Source organism: Oncorhynchus gorbuscha, linkage group LG26 (assembly GCF_021184085.1).
Source record: "Oncorhynchus gorbuscha isolate QuinsamMale2020 ecotype Even-year linkage group LG26, OgorEven_v1.0, whole genome shotgun sequence".
Lineage (NCBI taxonomy): Eukaryota > Metazoa > Chordata > Actinopteri > Salmoniformes > Salmonidae > Oncorhynchus > Oncorhynchus gorbuscha.
Genome location: NC_060198.1, coordinates 36,698,412 through 36,718,403, shown reverse-complemented (window position 1 = coordinate 36,718,403; position 19,992 = coordinate 36,698,412). Strand labels below are relative to the sequence as shown.

At 45.5% G+C, this 19,992-nt stretch overlaps 1 pseudogene; it reads right to left on the bottom strand.

Moving 5' to 3' along the window:
* Positions 1 to 2,566: 2,566 nt before the first annotated feature.
* LOC124015907 lies at positions 2,567 to 18,881 on the bottom strand (annotated as a pseudogene).
* Between the last annotated feature and the right edge of the window lie 1,111 nt (positions 18,882 to 19,992).

Genomic DNA, 19,992 nt, shown 5'->3' with positions numbered 1-19,992 from the left:
TTGTCTGTTGCCAGTTCGTCTTGTCGATCATACCCGCGGTTTTCCCATACTCCTGTTTTTACCATTCAGTCCCTGTTTTCCTGGTTTTTACCATTCTGCCTGCCGTTCTGTACCTTGTGACACTACCCTGGATTACTGACCTCTGCTTGCCATGAGCCTGCCTGTCACAGATCCCTCCGGAACTGTGTCATTACGCACACCTGGTCCCCATTTCCCTGATTGTAATTGTATAAATGTGCCCTTTGGTTCACACCATTGGGCTGTCGATTATTGTTCCAATGTCCGTTGGTCGTGTGAGTATCTGTGCTGTGTTTTGGCTTTTGTGCCGCTTGTAATTGCACATATGATTATGGGTCTCGTCCCGGTGTATATTGGTATCATTGTGTGCGTGTATGTTACGGGTCTCGTCCCAGTGTATTTATTCAAGGTACTCCTTGCTCTTTTGTTTGGGTTTCTACCCTGTGTTTTGTATATGTGTTTGTTTGGTCTTCGTCCCCGTGCCTTTACATGGCACGCTGTAATTTGAGTAAATAAAAACCCTTATTACACATTCCAGCACCTGTCTCCCGATCCCTTTATACCGACGTGACAGAATAATCAACCATCAAGGGAGACAGCGGGAATGGCCCGTTCGACGACGCTGAGACTGGTCCGTCCGGTGCTGCCGCAACAGCTGCAACCGGGCCGTCCGACATCGCCACAGCTGGTCAGTCCTACAGTGCAACTTCAGGAGCCGCAACTGGTCCGTCCCTCCGACGCCGCCGCAACTTCTGCAGCTGCATCGGTTCCTGATCGACCCACACTGCGTTCCTGTGATCATCCTCGGGGCCGGTGTCGTTGCACTGCTGGTGCAGCACGTCAGCAGTGCAACCTGGTCCCCATTCCCACTGATTGTAATTGTTTAAATGTGCCCTTTGGTTCACACCATTGGGCTTTCGATTATTGTTACAATGTCCGTTGGTTGTGTGAGTACCTGTGCTGCGTTTAGGATTTCGTGCTGCTTGTAATTGTGCAGATTACGGGTTTCGTCCCGTGTGGTATCACTGTGTGCGTGTATATTACGGGTCTCACCCTGGTGTATTTATTCAAGGTACTCCTTGCTCTTTTGTTTGGGTTTCAACCCTGTTTTGCCTATGTGTTTGTTTGGTCTTCATCCCCATGTCTCTACATGGCATGCTGTAATTTGGGTCAATAAAAACCCCTATTACGCATTCCTGCGCCTGTCTCCCGATCCCTTTATACCAACGTGACACTGCCTGCCATTCTGTACGTTTCGGACTCTGCTCTGGATTACTGACCTCTGCCTGACCTGTCGTTTGCCTGCCCCGTTTTTGTAATAAACTTTTGTTACTTCAAACTGTCTGCATCTGGGTCTTCTCCTGAGTCGTGATACTTACTGTACTTTCATTGAGGTGGACGGACGATTCCATGCCACACCACCTTCCGTACTGCTAGTGAAGTTGTCGTCATAATGTATACCATCATTTGTGTCGTTTCAGTCATGACAGTTATTCAGACAGCATGGACAAACCAACAAAGTGGTCCCTTAGACCTTTGACTGCTGTTTAAAAGAACAGTATTACAATGATCAATGTGCCAACCAGGGCATTCAAGTTGCTGCTTGATGGATTTTTCTCAATTTTGGAATTTAGGGATCATCTACATCAGCATGGAACCAAGTCATTTCACCAAACGGTGTAAAATACAATGTAACATTTGGACCTAATGGACAAATTCCCCATTGTCAAATGCATTATTCTCATAGCTAGGCTGTGTTTTGTAATCGCTCTGTTTTTAATCCCTATATCATTTTAACCAGTTATGGCACCAAGTCACAAATTTTACAACCTCATTTTATGACCCCACTTATAGGAGGGGGCCACTTCCTCCCCCAGGCAGGCTCATGTCCAGTAATCCCATAAAGCCCTGTATGTAACCAACTAATCTGTTTACTAGACATCTCATCAGAGAGGACTCTCACCAGTCCCCACAACACCTTTCACCTCTCACCAGGACAAGGGGAGGGACATTTACATCTGTAGATCCTTATTTACTGGCATAACGGCCCATTCCGGTTGGACACACAGCAGCACAGAAACTCTCCAGATTAAATCCACGGTTTATTGCATTGGCATGCTACCTTGTATGGTTCTGCCATCTCATGAGAATGTCAAAACACAGACATCCTCATGTTATCATGTGGTCACAGAAGTGAAATTGACAGTGGGCAGCACACTAAACACCAGGAAAGAGGGGGGCCACTGCCATTACTGAAAAGACAATACTATTCTTTGAAAGGCTAATCCCAGAGCATCCTTGAAGTAATTTTCCTGCTCAATTTTTTTTTTTATTCCATTGAGTTCAATTTTTATTTGATGAGTTTTTTACTTTTTCTATTATTGTCACATTGTTTAGAGGTGAACATGCAAGCAAGAATGTCCTTGTACTGTGTACAGTACACCACAATGTGTTCATGTGACAAATAAACAACTTGAACTTCAACAATTATCACCATCATATAGGAGTAATCATACACAGAGACCAACGTTTGTCTTGAAAAATGTAATGAGTGCTTATTTGAAAGTTTATTGGAAGAAATGGCTCTCACAATACTGAAAAAACAAATCAAAGAAAGCTCTTCACCAAACATTAATTTAAATTATGTGTACAGCAACTCTTGAGAATCATAGCATCAATAAAGAACAGGTAAATGTGTACAGTTCAACATAGACATTTTCTGACTTCAACAATCAGAACTATAAAAATGTTCTACCTTTACCATAAAAACATCAAAAGAACATGTGTTTGTGTTGTTGTGATGTGAATTTCTATTTAGCACCTGGAGCTGTAGCATCTCTCTAGATCTGGCACGTGTGTCAGCCACATGTCTAGACTTGGCTGTAGGAGCCAGGGATTCGATAGTTGGAGTATGATGGTGCATCTTTGGAGTCACCGCTGGAGGCTGCAGGGAGCAGCAAGAGCCCTGTAGTGACATCTTTTTTGCAGCGATCCATTGCCTCCTTGTACGAGATCTTCTCTTTCGTGGGGTCAATCAACTCTTTGGTGTGGGCAGACTTGTCTTGGAGGTTCTTGGCTACTGTGCTGTCGATTATCTTGGTGTTAAGAGCATCTTGGACACTGATGCGACCAGCTTTATGGGGGTTCACCAGCCCCCCCAGTCAGGTACTGTGCTTCCATGTACCTCATGGCACTATCCTGAGGTATCCAGCCTTTCTCAGCCGCTTGCCCTACTGCGAGACGCTCCTTTGTCACAGGATCCTCCACTCCAGTGAAGGCCTTCTGAGCATTCAGCAGCAGATGCATGTGACTTTTGTCAATGAGACCCAGCTCAACTGCTTTGTGAACAGAGAACTTGTCCTTTCGGTTGAGGTCGACGATGCCACCCGTGGCTGCCTGTGCCTCCAGGAGCTTTTGGGCTGTGGTTGGGTCAATAAGGTTTCGAGTCAGGGCACTACGTACAGACATACGGCTGTTGGTGGTGGAGTCCAGCACCCCAGAGATTGGGAAGAGCTCATCACCGCTAGAAATATTCAGGTTGCTACTGCTGCCGTATCTATTGTTTGTGAGACTTGAGTAGGAAGACCTTAGTGATGATGGCATTGTGCTCAAAGAAGATGCCGCAGTGGTCTTTGTCGGTGTCCTTGGTGTTGCGATTGGACCAATGTAAGGCTTTGGTCTGGAATCCCCAGCGACTAGGAGAGCAAATTCTGAGATAGGCATTTTACCCTCCTTGTAGCGGTGCAGATCGGACTGGGTCAAGCGGCCATCCTTTAGAGCATTCTTGACAGAGAACTGCTTTCCACTCTTGCGATCCTGCAGAATCGAGGTCTCCCCATCTGGACCCATTGAGGTGATCTCCTCCCAGTCACATTCTAGCTCCTGAAGGTGGATGTACTTGTTGCGGTCAATCAGGCCCTCTAAGTAGGCATCATATGGTGACATGTCTTTGCCAGTCTCGGGGTCAAGGATGCTGATTCTAGTGGAGAGGTTGGTCTCTCTGGTGTGTGTCTCAGAGTGGTCCTCTTTCTTAAGATTGTTCTGCAGCTCCATAATGTAGGTCTCCTTTTGGTGTATCCGGTCTTTTTCATCCAGGATGTCCTTCTCTAGACGTTGTACCTCAGAATCCATCTTGAAACCCCTTTGCCTGTTTATCTGGTTTCTCTCACTCATCAGCTTGGATTGCAGCTGGAACGATATGCTTAAATCATGTTTCTCAGACTCCAAAGTCCTCAGTGTTTGGAGGAGATTTTCCTTCTCTCTCATCAGGGAATCTCTATTGTGGGTGATACTTGTTTCTTCGTGAGAGGTGCTTGACTTTGTGGTCTGGAGCCGGGTCACTTTGGTATTAAGTCTCTGGATTTCATCTTCTTGATCCCGTCTGGAACTTCTTTCCTGCAACACTAGATCTCTGAGATGGTCCCTCTCAGCCTCCACATTCTGGTCCTTCTCCACCCGAATCACCTCTTTATATACAGTCTTTTCAATGGACTTTTCCTTGCGCAGGATGTCCAACTTGATCTTCAGGTTTCGGATGTCCCTTTCCAACTGACTGATGTTGGTTTCCTCCATATCCATGTCTGTGCGTAAGCCACTGGTTAGTTTCTCAAGCTTGGGGTCTCTCTCCACTTTGAGGACTTCCTCAATAATGATCTTCTCCGCAATGGGTTGAGGGCTATTTTCAAGCTCAAGGATGCGAGATTTGATCTGTCTAAGCTCTATTTCTACTTGAATCTTTTTTTGCCGGTCGTCCATCAGTGCCAAGTTTCTCTCTTTCTCCTCAACCAGGGCTCTCAACTGTCGAACTTCCAATTCCAGTTTTCTACGGGATTTAACCTCTTCATCCAAGTTCTTGTTCAGCTTTTCATACTCCAGGAGTTGTTTAGGATCCTTCTCAAGACGTACCACTTCCTGCATCACAATCTTCTCCTCTGGTTTCTGCCTTTCCACCATGATGTACTTGTTCTGCAGGTCAAAGACAGTTTCCTCCATATTGCGTCGTTGCTGGATTTCCTCCCTCACATCTCTCCTCAGACGGTCAGCCTCCTTCTCCAGTAGGGGGTCATTTTCATATTTGACCACCTCTTTGTTTACAAGCTTTGTCTCTAACTTAGACTTTTCAACCTTCCATTCATCCCTCTCTTTGCGCAGGCGGCTCAGCAGATTCAGGGTGCTGTCATATGAGACCCGCAGAAGTGAAACCTGGTCGTTCAACCTCTTAATTTCCCTGATGACCTCTGGGCTCTTCTCCTCTTTAATCACTTCCTGGGTCACTTCCTTGTACTCTGACTTGGGTTTCTGGGAACGCAGAGTTTTAAGATCCACCATAACTGAGTCGATTTCTTTCTCCAGATCAGTGCGGTTTCGATTAGAGTCATGCAGCTCTTTCCTTAGCCTCACCAGCTCCACCTCTGTCTCAGGGTCCACCCTGTAGATCTCATTGATGATCTCCTTGACCTCAAGCTTGGGCCGTACCTTCTCCACTTCACTGTAGCGGATCTGGAGGCTGGTGAGTTCCTTCATCAAATCACTGTTTATCTTGTTCTCCTCTTCCAGGCTGGTGTGGATAGTCTTAACCTCGTCAATGAGTTTTGGGTCCTGTTCCACCCTCTTCAGCACCTTGGTAACAATCTTAGGCTGGATTGTGGGAATGATCCTCTCAAGTGTGTTTATTTGGCTCCGAGTGCGGAATATGTCATCATTGAGGGACTTGGATCTTAACCCCTCCTCTGAGATCTCGGTCTGAAAGGTCAGAACTGCTTTCAGCATCTCCGGGTCCTTCTCCAGTCTCACCACCTCCTTTTTCACTACTCTCTCTTTGATAGTCGGTCTCTTCTGTGCCAGAACTGTGATCTCAGTCTTCATGTGGACCGTCTCTGTGTCTCTCACCTGGACCTCCTGCTCGAGCTTGCGCATCTCCTCTCTCAGCTTGGTGGCCTCCTTGTCAAGCTGGGGGTCCCTCTCAAACTCAGTCAACACCTTGGTCAACAGCCTAGGTTTGACATTTGTCAGCTCAGTCTCCCGGCGGATGATATTCTCATTGACAACCTTTATCTCTGTCTGGGTGCCAGAGTGTTTTATAGTCTCATCTTGGATTCTACTCTTCAGGGACACCAGGTCACCCTCTAGTTTGGGGTCACGGTAGTACTGCACAACTTCCCTCTCCTCCATTCGTTCCACACCTCTACGGCTTTTCAGTGAAATAAACCTCTTTCTGTATGTTGCTAGTTCATTCTCAGCATGGGAGCGCCTGGTGGTCTCATCCGCCAGCTCTCTCTTTAGAACGTCTGTTTCCTCCAGGTCTTTCTGCTGGCTCTGCAGCTGCCGCTCCTGTTTCACCACCACCTGGCTCACCTTCTCTTCATTCTGTTCAGAGCAGGTAACAGTGGACAATATAGTTTAACCTATACTAGAGTGGGTTTTTTAATTAGGAATTACAGAATCCACTGTGTTGATGTTTTACAAAGTAATTGTGTCATACTTGGGCAATTATGTTCTTAGCCAATCCCATCTTGTTGAGAAGCTGATCATTCTCTGCAGACACCTCTGAGTAGAGGTTCAGTAGAGCTCTTTCCTGAAACAGAAACATACAGCCTCTAGTCAGATCATGGATATTGAATCAATGCCCAAACTTGAATGCAAATTTAGTCAACTATAGGATGAGGATTGTTGCAGTCTCTCAGGTCCACAATACCTTTTTAAGCACAGCGTCAGCCATGGCGGATGTGTGACGTCTTTTGGCATCTTCATCATCCACATCTTTCAGTGTACCACGGTACTTATCAGATTTGGCCTCATACTCCTACGAGACATGGTGAATATATATTTTCTCTTTTAAGAACAACATTGACCAAAACCCTTCAACTGATATGGACATTTTTAATGGTAGCTCTGATTAGATGTATCTTTTAACTCACATTGAGGACATTCTGCAAGTCACGGGACTGTTTCACTGCTAGGCCCACATCATCTGATTTCCTTTTTATGTCCTCCACCACTCTCTGAAAAGAAAGCAAACACACAATAAGAACAAAATAAATGTACTGCAGAAAACTGACAATGTTCATAGCACGGACAATTGTTGAGATAAAATAACACAAAAATAAACCCACAAACCTTCTGAGAGTTCTGCTTGGAGTTAATTTGAGAAAGTCCATCACTTGGATTGATCGTATTATTAGGCAGGTTGGTCAAAAATAAGTTCAATGATTGGACAGAGCTCTGGAAGCCTTGATTCTTATTGGTTGCCTCTTGCAGCAGAACCGTTCTATAACAATAGATTTGTTATTAAGCATCAGTATATCATAGACCACAGAAGTAACCACAGACACAAGACATACATAACTGTGACATAAAAACTCAGCATAAAAAGAAACGTCCTCTCACAGTCAACTGCGTTTATTTTATGTGTAAATATTTGTATGAACATAACAAGATTCAACAACTGAGACATAAACTGAACAAGTTCCACAGACATGTGACTAACAGAAATGGAATAATGTGTACCTGAACAAAGTGGGGGTCAAAATCAAAAGTAACAGTCAGTATCTGGTGTGGCCACCAGCTGCAATAAGTACTGCAGTTCATCTCCTCCTCATGGACTGCACCAGTTTTTCCAGTTCCTGCTGTGAGATGTTATTCCACTCTTCCACCAAGGCATCTGCAAGTTCCTGAACATTTCTGGGGGGGGGGGGGGGGGGTAACAGGTCCCAGACGTAGATCCGGGCTCTTTGTTGGCCATGGCAGAACACTGACATCCCTGCCTTGTAGGAAATCACGCAGACCATGACGGACCCTCATCGATCCCACTCCAGAGTACAGGCCTCGGTGTAATGCTCATTCCTTCGACGATAAACGCGAATCTGACCATCACCCCCCGGTGAGACAAAACCACGACTCCTCAGTGAAGAGCACTTTTTGCCAGTCCTGTCTGGTCCAGCAACGGTGGGTTTGTGCCCATAGACGACATTGTTGCCGGTGATGTCTGGTGAGGACCTGCCTTACAACAGGCCTACAAGCCCTCAGTCCAGCCTCTCTCAGCCTATTGCGGACAGTCTGAGCACTGATGGAGAGATTAGCGTTCCTGGTGTAACTCGGGCAGTTGTTGTTGCCATCCTGTACCTGTCCCGCAGGTGTGGTATTCGGATGTACCGATCCTGTGCAGGTGTTGTTACATGTGGTCTGCCACTGCGAGGATGATCAGCAGTCTATCCTGTCTCCCTGTAGTGCTGACTTAGGCATCTCACAGTACAGACATTGCAATTTATTGCCCTGCCCACATCTGCAGTCCTAATGCCACCTTGCAGCATGCCTAATGCACGTTCACGCAGATGAGCAGGGAACCTGGGCATCTTTCTTTTGGTGTTTTTCAGAGTCAGTAGAAAGGCCTCTTTAGTGTCCTAAGTTTTCATAACTGTGACCTTAATTGCCTACCGTCTGTAAGCTGTTAGTGTGTGTTAACGACTGTTCCACAGGTGCATGTTTATTAATTGTTTATGGTTCATTGAACGAGCATGGGAAACAGTGTTTAAACCCTTTACAATGAAGATCTGTGAAGTTATTTTGATTTCTATGAATTATCTTTGAAAGACAGGGTCCTGAAAAAGGGATGCTTCTTTTTTGCTGAGTTTAGCTGTGGGACAGATGGGGTTCTCACCTCTCCTGTAGCTGACTGTTGACGTTGGCATAGCGGTTCTTCAGGTGTTTGACCTCTGTCTGCTGGCGGCGGATGTCTGGGCAGTACTCATGGAAGCCCTTCTGCAGGGAGCTGCTCAGCTGCTCTGCGGACTCCAAGTCCCTGCTCAGCTTCAGCATCTCGTCCTGCTTTAACGCTACATCCTTGCGCATGTTCTGTTTGTAGGACAAGAGCGAAACACAGGAGACTGATCAAAGAGGATGGGTCAATCAAAGCAAAACACTCACTGCAACTTGTAACAGTCCATCATAATGACATGATGTGTGATGAATTAAGTAGTCTAATGACTGAAATACTGTTACCTGAAGCTTCGCGATCCGTGTCTGGAGGACGTTAGGAACATCAGGGATGGCAGCATCTTCAGCCAGCTGCTCCTCAAAGCCAGAGACTGAGTTGTCCACCATATTTATCTGCCTCTCCAAGAACATCGAAGCAGTGGCTCTGGTCAAGATAAAGAAATTAGTGAGTGAGAATAATCTTGAGGAATTGGATGTAAATAAGAAGTAAAAAATAAGAACATATAGCTAACGCAACCTTTACATATTTTTTATTTATTTCACATTGTAAACTAAATTCTTACTTTTTGTTGTACAGGTCACAGAGGACGTTGGTGTCGTCAAACTTGTTGTTAAGACCACTCAGTTTGAGGGACAGGGCGGAGGTGGTGGGCCCAAGGGGCTTCTGGGCCAGGATGGGATCCATATCTCTCTGGACCGCTGCCTTCTCTGCCTCCAGGTTCCTAACAGTCAGGGTGTCCCTCTGCAGGGCAAAACACACCATGGATATCACACTCCAGAAACACACTGTCCGTTATAATGATGCTATGTAGCAGGCTGCAGTGGTCTGAAATAAAAAACAATCCCTTCACCTCATGCTCCTTCAGCCTTTTGGCCAGGTCACGTGTGGGGTCACTGCGATCCAGAGGGGCCCTCAGCCGGCTCAGAATGTCCTTCTCACTGTGGTCCAGGTTCTTGCTGATCTTGTCCAGCTGGCTGGCCAGCACCGTGGTCTTTGGATCCACTGGGGCATTAGCCACTGGGGCTGAGGACAAGAAGAGGGCACATTGAGAAATAAGGGGACAGGAGAGGGCCACACTGAGTCTAGTCCCCTGTATCTACTAGGGTCCCACTGTGAGTTCAAACTAAATGATTTCTGCTAAAGTTCTTAGCAAGTGGAGTGATGTTCCACTCACCTGCTCTCACTGAGCGCACCACCTCCACACCGGGGCTCCTCAGGGAGGCCATCAGAGTAGTTCTCTTTCTCTTCAGGTTTGAAAGCTCTCTGTCCAGACTGGACACACAAACACACATTACAGTTCGCCTGTGATGATGGTTTTATTTTTTATATTTTTTATTTCACCTTTATTTAACCAGGTAGGCGAGTTGAGAACAAGTTCTCATTTGCAACTTCGACCTGGCCAAGATAAAGCATAGCAGTGTGAACAGACAACACAGAGTTACACATGGAGTAAACGATAAACAAGTCAATAACACAGTAGAAAAAAAGGGGGAGTCTATATACAATGTGTGCAAAAGGCATGAGGAGGTAGGTGAATAATTACAATTTAGCAGATTAACACTGGAGTGATAAATGATCAGATGGTCATGTACAGGTAGAGATATTGGTGTGCAAAAGAGCAGAAAAGTAAATAAATAAAAACAGTATGGGGATGAGGTAGGTGAAAATGGGTGGGCTATTTACCAATAGACTATGTACAGCTGCAGCGATCAGTTAGCTGCTCAGTTAGCTGATGTTTGAAGTTGGTGAGGGAGATAAAAGTCTCCAACTTCAGCGATTTTTGCAATTCGTTCCAGTCACAGGCAGCAGAGTACTGGAACGAAAGGCGGCCAAATGAGGTGTTGGCTTTAGGGATGATCGGTGAGATACACCTGCTGGAGCGCGTGCTACGGATGGGTGTTGCCATCGTGACCAGTGAACTGAGATAAGGCGGAGTTTTACCTAGCATGGACTTGTAGATGACCTGGAGCCAGTGGGTCTGGCGACGAATATGTAGCGAGGGCCAGCCGACTAGAGCATACAAGTCGCAGTGGTGGGTGGTATAAGGTGCTTTAGTGACAAAACGGATGGCACTGTGATAAACTGCATCCAGTTTGCTGAGTAGAGTGTTGGAAGCCATTTTGCAGATGACATCGCCGAAGTCGAGGATCGGTAGGATAGTTAGGGTAAGCTTGGCGGCTTTGTTGCGGAATAGAAAGCCGACTCTTGATTTGATTTTTCGATTGGAGATGTTTGATATGAGTCTGGAAGGAGAGTTTGCAGTCTAGCCAGACACCTAGGTACTTATAGATGTCCACATATTCAAGGTCGGAACCATCCAGGGTGGTGATGCTAGTCGGGCATGCGGGTGCAGGCAGCGATCGGTTGAAAAGCATGCATTTGTTTTTACTAGCGTTTAAGAGCAGTTGGAGGCCACGGAAGGAGTGTTGTGTGGCATTGAAGCTCATTTGGAGGTTAGATAGCACAGTGTCCAATGACGGGCCGAAAGTATATAGAATGGTGTCGTCTGCGTAGAGGTGGATCAGGGAATTGCCCGCAGCAAGAGCAACATCATTGATATATACAGAGAAAAGAGTCGGCCCGAGAATTGAACCCTGTGGCACCCCCATAGAGACTGCCAGAGGACCGGACAGCATGCCCTCCGATTTGACACACTGAACTCTGTCTGCAAAATAATTGGTGAACCAGGCAAGGTACTCATCCGAAAAACCGGGGCTACTGAGTCTGCCGATAAGAATATGGTGATAGACAGAGTCGAAAGCCTTGGCAAGGTCGATGAAGACGGCTGCACAGTACTGTCTTTTATCGATGGCGGTTATGATATCGTTTAGTACCTTGAGTGTGGCTGAGGTGCACCCGTGACCGGCTCGGAAACCAGATTGCACAGCGGAGAAGGTACGGTGGGATTCGAGATGGTCAGTGACCTGTTTGTTGACTTGGCTTTCGAAGACCTTAGATAGGCAGGGCAGGATGGATATAGGTCTGTAACAGTTTGGGTCCAGGGTGTCTCCCCCTTTGAAGAGGGGGGTGACCGCAGCAGCTTTCCAATCCTTGGGGATCTCAGACGATATGAAAGAGAGGTTGAACAGGCTGGTAATAGGGGTTGCGACAATGGCGGCGGATAGTTTCAGAAATAGAGGGTCCAGATTGTCAAGCCCAGCTGATTTGTATAGGTCCAGGTTTTGCAGCTCTTTCAGAACATCTGCTATCTGGATTTGGGTAAAGGAGAACCTGGAGAGGCTTGGGCGAGGAGCTGCGGGGGGGGGCGGAGCTGTTGGCCGAGGTTGGAGTAGCCAGGCGGAAGGCATGGCCAGCCGTTGAGAAATGCTTATTGAAGTTTTCAATAATCATGGATTTATCGGTGGTGACCGTGTTACCTAGCCTCAGTGCAGTGGGCAGCTGGGAGGAGGTGCTCTTGTTCTCCATGGACTTCACAGTGTCCCAGAACTTTTTGGAGTTGGAGCTACAGGATGCAAACTTCTGCCTGAAGAAGCTGGCCTTAGCTTTCCTGACTGACTGCGTGTATTGGTTCCTGACTTCCCTGAACAGTTGCATATCACGGGAACTATTCGATGCTATTGCAGTCCGCCACAGGATGTTTTTGTGCTGGTCGAGGGCAGTCAGGTCTGGAGTGAACCAAGGGCTGTATCTGTTCTTAGTTCTGCATTTTTTGAACGGAGCATGCTTATCTAAAATGGTGAGGAAGTTACTTTTAAAGAATGACCAGGCATCCTCAACTGATGGGATGAGGTCAATGTCCTTCCAGGATACCCGGGCCAGGTTGATTAGAAAGGCCTGCTCACAGAAGTGTTTTAGGGAGCGTTTGACAGTGATGAGGGGTGGTCGTTTGACTGCGGCTCCGTAGCGGATACAGGCAATGAGGCAGTGATCGCTGAGATCCTGGTTGAAGACAGCGGAGGTGTATTTGGAGGGCCAGTTGGTCAGGATGACGTCTATGAGGGTGCCCTTGTTTACAGAGTTAGGGTTGTACCTGGTGGGTTCCTTGATGATTTGTTTGAGATTGAGGGCATCTAGCTTAGGGACTGCCGGGGTGTTAAGCATATCCCAGTTTAGGTCACCTAACAGAACAAACTCTGAAGCTAGATGGGGGGCGATCAATTCACAAATGGTGTCCAGGGCACAGCTGGAAGCTGAGGGGGGTCGGTAGCAGGCGGCAACAGTGAGAGACTTATTTCTGGAGAGAGTCATTTTTAAAATTAGTAGTTCGAACTATTTGGCTATGGACCTGGAAAGTATGACATTACTTTGCAGGCTATCTCTGCAGTAGACTGCAACTCCTTAACCAGTAGACTGGTTAAGTTTTGTGTCATTGTAATAAGGAGAGTATTTAATTCTCCCTCTTTACCTTTCCACTTTCTCAATGGCCTCAGTGTCTGGCGGTGGGACCAGGAAGCAGGCTCCAGGCAGGGTTTTGGTCTTCCCAGTGCTGGTCTGGACCTCCCAGTTCTCATCGTCTAAGTTGGACTTTAGCATGAGCTTCTCTGCTTGAGACACTGAGTCCTAAGGGTGACAGGAGTTTCCATCATTATATTGTGCTACAGCTGTCAATTGACAGGACATTAGCTTGCCCTTTAGCTTCTCAGAACTCTCACAATGCTATTCTATGAAGCTATTTTCTACCTCTCCATTGGTCCATTCACACAGGGACACCACAGGGGTGGGTTTGGTGGGGCGGAGGCGCCGCAGCTTCAGAGGGGCAATGGTGCTGCTGAACTCCCTTAGGGCTACGAGGCGCTGTTCGTTCCTCTCTATCGCTCTCTCATCACCCTGAGGATATGAGGTACAGAAGATATTAGAGAACAGATTGAAATAATGCTGTACGTCATAGAATCGACTGAACTTAGATTCAAAGAATAAACCAAATCTCACCTCAAGCTGTAGCAGGATCTCTGGGTTGTTCTTGTTGTTCAGTGATTTGGGGTCCAGATTAGAGTTGAGTCTCTTCATGGACTCAGACAAGGTCTCTACATCCAGCTGGTACTGTAGGTAGGAACACACATAGGAGCAATGTTACATTGAGCCATGACAACGAGCCATAAGAAGCGTCATTTCCCAGGGTTAAGAGATGACGTACCTTCCTGTAGTTGTCTATGTTGTCAAGGTGTACCTCCTGGCAGATACACAGGTTTAGGAAGCTCTGCCACTTATTCTGCAATGCGTTGCTGTGTGCCTGAGACAAACCAAGCATATTGCCCCATGGAAGATCAGAGTAGATGATGAGGTGAGTAACTCAATGTCCTATACTTAAGCTATTACAATGGGAAAGGTTTACATTTTGTAGCCATATAAACATACCCGTATTGTGGAGCTGGCAGGGTGTTTCATTTCAACGAGACGATCCCCATCCATCTGTAGCTGGTTGGTCTCGCTCTCATGTGTTAGCAGAGTGTTGTTTTTGAACTTCTCGTACTCCATGCGCACTCCTGGGGAGTCCAGCATGCGGTCGCTCCAGTCCTTCCTGAGGATCCTCTCCTGGTACTCGCTCAGGTAGACCAGCTCCTTACTGCAGCCCTGCATGTAGTCATACAGAGAGGCCAGGCACCTGTGTCTCCACAGGGAGGCCTCCTGCACCACACAGCATGGGGAGAGACAGATCAGTCACACCTGGACTATCTTATAGTCAACGATGGTTGAAGGTTCAAATACAACCACAACAGTGTAGCATTCTGAGCCCCTTTGACATGTCAGAGCCATACTTTAATGCACACCCAGATGTATTACATAACTTCTGGACTCACCAAGAGATCTGTGTACTGTCTCTGAAAGGTAGACAACTTTGCCTGTGGACAGAAAACAAACCATGATAATCATTGTTTCGAGTTTATCCCTAGTTTTGGTGAGATTCAGAATGAAGAAAGCAGCCGAGGGCTTTGTAGTCGTTACCGGAGAGCCAGTGCTGCTGCGGTTCATTTGGGAGCCGTAGGCCTCGATTTCCTGGTGCAGGATGTTATGAGAGGCAATCTGCTTCTCCACATCAGACAGGTTGGGCCCGTACCTCTCTGCACTTATCTGCTTCTATAACACACAACACAACACACAGGTACAGTAAATCCTCTAGAGTTCAGCTGTATGTTTACCTCGACCACATGTCTTGTTAACTTTGTTTGGCTGTTTTCCCCCTGGGGATAATAAAGTTTTATACCACTACTACTACATTCAGAAAGATATGTTCCTCCAAGCAACTAGGAGCTAATACCAAAGGTTTGGTTGCACCAGCGGAAAGCGGTGGTCAACCAAAGTTGTTATACAATGGCAGGACAGTACCGTCTACGGTCATACTGGTCTTGAAGAGAGTGTTACCAAGGATATGGCAGGTTCACCTGTTTCTCCTCCAGCACCTGAGACCAGTCAATCCTGGGAGTGAGCTCCACCTCCTGCACTGCCTCATACAGGTCCCGGTACATGGTACAGTCCTTAGACCAACGGTCATGGAGGTTTCTCACACTGAGGACCAGATAAAAAGGAGAAATAAGAGGCATAATGAAAGAGGGAAAGAGATAACGTGTGTGTGTGTGTGTGTGTGTGTGTGTGTGTGTGTGTGTGTGTGTGTGTGTGTGTGTGTGTGTGTGTGTGTGTGTGTGTGTGTGTGTGTGTGTGTGTGTGTGTGTGTGTGTGTGTGTGTGTGTGTGTGTGTGTGTGTGTGTGTGTGTGTGTGTGTGTGTGTGTGTGTGTGTGTGTGTGTGTGTGTGTGTGTGTGTGTGTGTGTGTGTGTGTGTGTGTGTGTGTGTGTGTGTTCTTGCTGGAACTCACTCAATCTCTATCTCTCCAGCCTGTGGGTGTGAAAGCTTCTTGGCCCGGTCCACATCCAGGAACAGATCCTTCAGCAGCCCCTCAGCCTCAGCTAGGATCTCTGTATTCTCCTTCTGGTGCAGTAAGGGCCTGTCCTTCTTGTCATTCACTGTGTCCTGGAACAGAAACAGAAAGGCACTCCGCATCATGACACATTTGTGTTGAATTGCACATTGATAAATGATCTGTTAAACGTGTTAGGTAAAGGTGTATGTATAACTGTGTAATTACATACACAGGCAGTGTGTGGGTAGGGATGGTAGGACCTCTTACCACAGCCATCAGCTCCTCAGAGCGCAGCACATTCTTCTCTACCCGATCTGCATTGCTCTGCATGCGCGCCACCACCACGGCCACATCATTACCTTGGCTCCTGGGAAGAGAAAATACAAACCTCCATTCACATCAGTGTAATTGACACATTGTTGAAACCAGTAGGCCTATCTAAGAGAGATCAGTAGAGCAACCTGAATGTTCAGGAACCAGACTCCAGGTTTGGTAGAATAATCTAAATGAAAACCAGACTGCAGGTTTGGTAGAATAATCAAAATGAAAACCAGACTGCAGGTTTGGTAGAATAATCAAAATTAAAACCAGACTGCAGGTTTGGTAGAATAATCAAAATGAAAACCAGACTGCAGGTTTGGTAGAATAATCAAAATGAAAACCAGACTCCAGGTTTGGTAGAATAATCAAAATGAAAACCAGACTGCAGGTTTGGTAGAATAATCAAATTAAAACCAGACTGCAGGTTTGGTAGAATAATCCAAATGAAAACCAGACTGCAGGTTTGGTAGAATAATCAAAATGAAAACCAGACTCCAGGTTTGGTAGAATAATCAAAATGAAAACCAGACTCCAGGTTTGGTAGAATAATCAAAATGAAAACCAGACTGCAGGTTTGGTAGAATAATCAAAATGAGAACCAGACTGCAGGTTTGGTAGAATAATCTAAATGAGAACCAGACTCCAGGTTTGGTAGAATAATCCAAATGAAAACCAGACTGCAGGTTTGGTAGAATAATCAAAATGAGAACCAGACTGCAGGTTTGGTAGAATAATCAAAATGAGAACCAGACTCCAGGTTTGGTAGAATAATCTAAATGAGAACCAGACTCCAGGTTTGGTACAATAATCAAAATGAAAACCAGACTGCAGGTTTGGTAGAATAATCAAAATGAGAACCAGACTGCAGGTTTGGTACAATAATCAAAATGAGAACCAGACTCCAGGTTTGGTACAATAATCAAAATGAGAACCAGACTCCAGGTTTGGTACAATAATCAAAATCAGAACCAGACTCCAGGTTTGGTACAATAATCAAAATGAGAACCAGACTCCAGGTTTGGTACAATAATCAAAATGAGAACCAGACTCCAGGTTTGGTACAATAATCAAAATGAGAACCAGACTCCAGGTTTGGTAGAATAATCAAAATGAGAACCAGACTCCAGGTTTGGTAGAATAATCAAAATGAGAACCAGACTCCAGGTTTGGTAGAATAATCAAAATGAGAACCAGACTCAGGCAGAACAAAAAGTATTCCTCAGCCTCCCCCATCCAACTCCACAAAGGACTGTCAATCATCTACACTCATCTAGCAATCAACACATCTTTAAGTCTGTATGTTCTTGTACTTATTGTTCTGTCATTCCTACTCGTAGTCGCTGTTATGAAAGTCAGCTATTTATTCGTACACACCCTCACATTGATGGATTATTGAGGAGTGTCCTCAGGAATTTACAGTGAATGGGTGACATAGCACATGGAATTCTACTGATGTCCCCATGAATCACTTTGATCAAAGTTAATAGCTGATGAATGCAATTCCATTCCAATGGGACAATAAAACGAATAGTGATAGTGGGGGGAGAGATTTACTGTTTTAACTTTGTGGTATCCAGTATCTCATACATGCCTTGTTGACAGTTCTGAGTCATTTAGGCAACTGCTTATCTCTGTTAGTATATGTGGTAAAATGACAAAGTCCACATAGGTTTGGCAGACATATCCTGTCATACCCTGTCACATCCTAAAGAAGGTTAAAAGGAGTTAGATAATGCATAGCTACCGTACCAAAGCAAACAGCACACACACATGTCAGGGTGAGTAGGAGTGTGACAGGCAGACACTAAAGGTAAGCCTAAAAGTCACCCTGCTGGTTCTATAAGATAGAGAGCTGCAAAGGATCCAGACTCTACACCCTGTAGCACCAAGACACACCCCAGTGTAGGAGTGATGTGGAGGGTGTTCCTGCATGTGGTGAGGGACACAGTGTTCAGTGATGTAAAGGAACTGAAACATAATCCTCAGATTATTGATTTATCAAGGCACACTTGAAAGGAACATAGCACATATTTCACAAAAACATACTATCTATTCATCTCTACGCAACTTTGTATGTACACAAATCTGATAGAACCTGTTTAAGCAACAGAACACACAGTACATACCCTCTTCTCTACATAAACATAAATCCTGAGCCTTCCAGCGATGTACCAAAACACATTCCACATCTGCTGTCTGTCACTCACTTCTGTGAGATCACACTTCTTCAAACAGTGCTTTTAGGTGCTCTGGGCTCTTTGTTACCGGGCCAGGCCACTTTAGTGTAACATAGTATTATCCATCAGAGCTATTGTTGCTCTGTCTACATAATTAGTCAGAGCAGCCATCTACTGAATACTGAGAGCAATGTGGAAGTTCAATGCACCTTCATGTCACACCCCATTGCTAAAGGCACACATCAGTGGTTACATACAACACAGTCCAAAAACCAATGAGATTACTCTTTTTCTCAGTAAAGTAAACAAATTGTGACAGTTACTACAGAAATTATTGTCTTGTCTCATCATCAATCAGCGGCAGATAAGATATATTTTACGCTTATGTAAGGTAGCAATGAGACGATACTAAGGGCTCATAGATCAAATCTGATACTTCATCTAAATCATCTCCTGTATTTTCTTGGAAGACTGCGGACTCTCAAAAGAACACTATCATTCCAAGTCGGACATAGAAAAGACCGGTCAACAAATGCCCACATGTGCAGTGGACTAGATTCCAGGTCGCCCCTACAGGGAATACAAGCAGGCTGAGATGAAATGAAAAAGCGAAATAAAAGACAGAGAAAAGAGAAGGAAACATGACACATCAAAGTTCAGGCAACGGAGGGCAAACTCACTGGGCCACTTTCACCAGGTCGTACTCCTTCTTCTTGCTGAACATCCTGGGAGGCTGTGCGTTCTGTCAGTCCCAGTGCAATTACCTTACTCCTCACTTCCCTCTCCTCGCTGTACCTCTCTCGCTAGCCGTGTCTCCTCTCTCTAGTTAAAGAGCAGCCACCTGTCTCAGCTCCACCCCAACGAACAGGTGTGTCATCATGAAGGCACTAGACCAGAGGAACAGACTTGGTAGACCTGTTCCTCTCTCCTGTTCTACATCCCACTCTCTCTCTCTCTCTCCCTCACTTTCTCTCCATTCCTACACACCTGCATTCCTTTCTTTTAATATATTTACTTTGTCTTACCTGGGCAAAATCAATAAAGATAGTTTTGTTATAGACATTGTTGAATAGGCACTTCTTTTCTAAATCAAGTGAGTCAGCACTAAGAGATACACATTATTAAAAGTGTGTGATTCCTCATTGGTAGACTTCCAATGGAGAAACACTGGAATGTGGCAGGGCCAGTCCCCTGTTAGATTCCAGAGTGCTATTCACTCACATTTACTGACTTCAATCAAACCAATCTAAATTCATTTCCACCTTAAAACATTGGAGATTGAATGATCTAGTAATGACATTAAACCACTGATTAGTTGTCATTACCAATAATAGATTCCAGACATATTTGGGATGAAATGCCAGAACACCAAAAGGCTATAGTGTAATGCCAAACAATGCCCAAAGTTCACACGGCATGAAAACATATCCAACAAGAATCATCCTAGTTATTACTACATACACCTGTATTGAAGGTTGGGCACACCACATTCCAACTGTGCTATCCACCCAACAAGCCGCCCAAGCAAACAGAGAAGGACAATAATGTTTAGAGGGTATCAGACTAAGAGGGTGTGATCTGTGGGTAGTAAAAATATCACAAAAATATCTAAGGAAAACATAATAGCTATCTGTAGTAGTGTGATTTAAATATTGTGTTGGCCTGACACACTAGCCCACTACAGAAAGGGTGCAGTGAAACAAGTTAAAACAAGTCTATCTTACAACAACCTAAGATAATAAACAAAACGTGACAACTTTATTTTAGGAAGTCAAAACTGTGGTCGTGCTGGTTTGCATTGTATTCTGTTTGTAGCATCAGACACTACAGTACAGTAGGCTACAGTTCCCCAGGCTTCTGAGTATCAGTGATTATCAGACACTACAGTACAGTAGGCTACAGTTCCCCAGGCTTCTGAGTATCAGTGATTATCAGACACTACAATAC